We start from the raw sequence: 2,158 nt of genomic DNA on the forward strand, positions 1-2,158 counted from the left end.
CCCTCTCCCTCTCCCTCTCCCTCTCTCCTTCCCTCTCTCCTTCCTTCCTTCCTTCTTTCTTTTTTCCTTCTTTCCAACTTTCTTTTTTCCTTCTGCCTTTCTTTCTTTCTCTTTCTTTCTTTCTTTCTTCTTTTTTTTTAATAGTATGGAATAGAGTTTATTTAGGGAATGGGGAGGAGAGTTGAGGGAGTAGAGAAAGGCAGAGGGCAGGGAGAGGACTAAGGCTGGCCATGAACTCCTGGAGAAAAAGAGACAGAGACACAGAGAGAGACAGAGAGACAGAAAAAGAGAGAGATTGAGAGAGAGGAGGGGAATGGGGAGAGAATGGTCAGAGAGGGAAGAGAGTAAGAGGGTAAGGGAATAAGAACTGTCTCATTTTCTTGAGACATCGTTTCATTTAACCCAGTCTGGCCTTGAGCTTGCAGCATAACTGAGGGGATGACTTTGAACTCCTGATCCTCTAGTCTCCATTATTTTTGACAGTTTGCCCTGATTTCTTTACATTATATTTAATATTAATGATATAAAATATATAAAGACTTTTAGATATGCTTAACTTATTGTAGATACACACACACACACACACACACACACACACACAAACACATGATATGTATGGTGCTGGGGTTACAGGCATGATACCATGCCTGGATTTATTTGTTGTTGCTTCCCTGTGTCTTTCTGAGTCTCTGTGTCTGTCTGTCTGTCTGTCTGTCTGTCTGTCTGTCTGTGGCCACCACAGGCCACGGAGCACTGGGTACCTGGAAGGAGAGCTAGGGATGGATAGGAAGGATGACTGAGAGAAGAATGGGACCAAGACAAAGTTTCTGATCAAGGCCCAATGTTTAATTCTTAAGTCTGAATTTAAAGGGGGGAACCCTTCACCTACTTTGCCAGGATCTTGTCAGGAAAACAAGTTTAGCTGCTCAGAAGGTAGTGGCTTCTTGCAGGAAGCTGTAGTTGTGGCAGGACAATAGACTTCACCTAGGTCTGAAGACTCCACCCTACCTTGGGGAAGACTCCATCCTAGGTGGGCTAGGCTACTGTGGCAAAACAAGCTCCGACTTAGCCCACTCAAGGCTGGGTGAAGGGCACAATTCCTCCCTTTTTATTTATTAAAAATTAGCTAGACTGGGACATAAGATTTACTTATGGTCCATGGTCCCGCCTGGGAATTATAGTGACTAGTGGCCACGTCTTGTTTAGGTCTGTGTCTATACTCTCTCTTACCAGTCCTGGAGGACACGTGCAACTTGCTTGTGTTTATTTGCACAAACATGGCCTTTTAATGTTTATTATGAACAAACACATGCCTCTGTCTTAGGTTGATATGAGTCATAGAATGTCAGTGGCCCATTTTGACTGCCAGCCATCATTGCACACCTTTTTCCCATTCAGACCAAAGCCAAAATAAGCACTCAGTGCATTTCTTCGTAGTGATGAATAACTGTCATGGTGAATGACTGAGCTTGCCAAAGAAGATCCTATGTGAAAGCGACCAATTAGCTTAAAATACAAAGTCAAAAGTTAAGAGCAATCAGGATTAAGGTTGTCTGTGGGGAATGTTCCAAGCACTCAATTCATTTGTAAATTAGCAACAATCAGACACAAGGCCTGGATTCCCAATGTGGGGGAGGTGGCTTTGAGAATCAACAGAAAAAAAATCTGTTACTTCTCAGGTAGTAGTGGAGGCTCTGCTCCAAATTAACTCAGCTGGCTGATAAAGATTTTTAACCGTCTTCATATTTGGAATCATACTTAGTAGAAGACTCAGGATCTGTGTCCACTTGACAAACCAATCTTTCAGGCAGTCATTGGGCGCTGTCTTCTTTTTGTGGAAAAACACAAACAGAGCCTCTCCCCTAAATTAAAACGGGATCTGGACCATTCCATGTATTAGTTAGGGCATCCTGCCATTTAACCATGGCATATGAGCTGGAAGTGACTGGATGCCCGTGGTGATCTGCTGCAGGCTGAGCTCTAGTATCAGTTTGCAAAAAATTCAAAACAAGTAAGACAAAATCAAGGTATGCTTTTGATGATCTTGGGGGTATTGGGTTTTTTTATTTTTATTTTTTTATTTTTATTTATTTATTTATTTATTTTGGTTTTTCGAGACAGGGTTTCTCTGTATAGCCCTGGCTGTCCTGGAACTCAC

The sequence above is a fragment of the Mus pahari genome, chromosome 2, assembly GCF_900095145.1.
Source record: "Mus pahari chromosome 2, PAHARI_EIJ_v1.1, whole genome shotgun sequence".
In the NCBI taxonomy this organism is placed as follows: domain Eukaryota; kingdom Metazoa; phylum Chordata; class Mammalia; order Rodentia; family Muridae; genus Mus; species Mus pahari.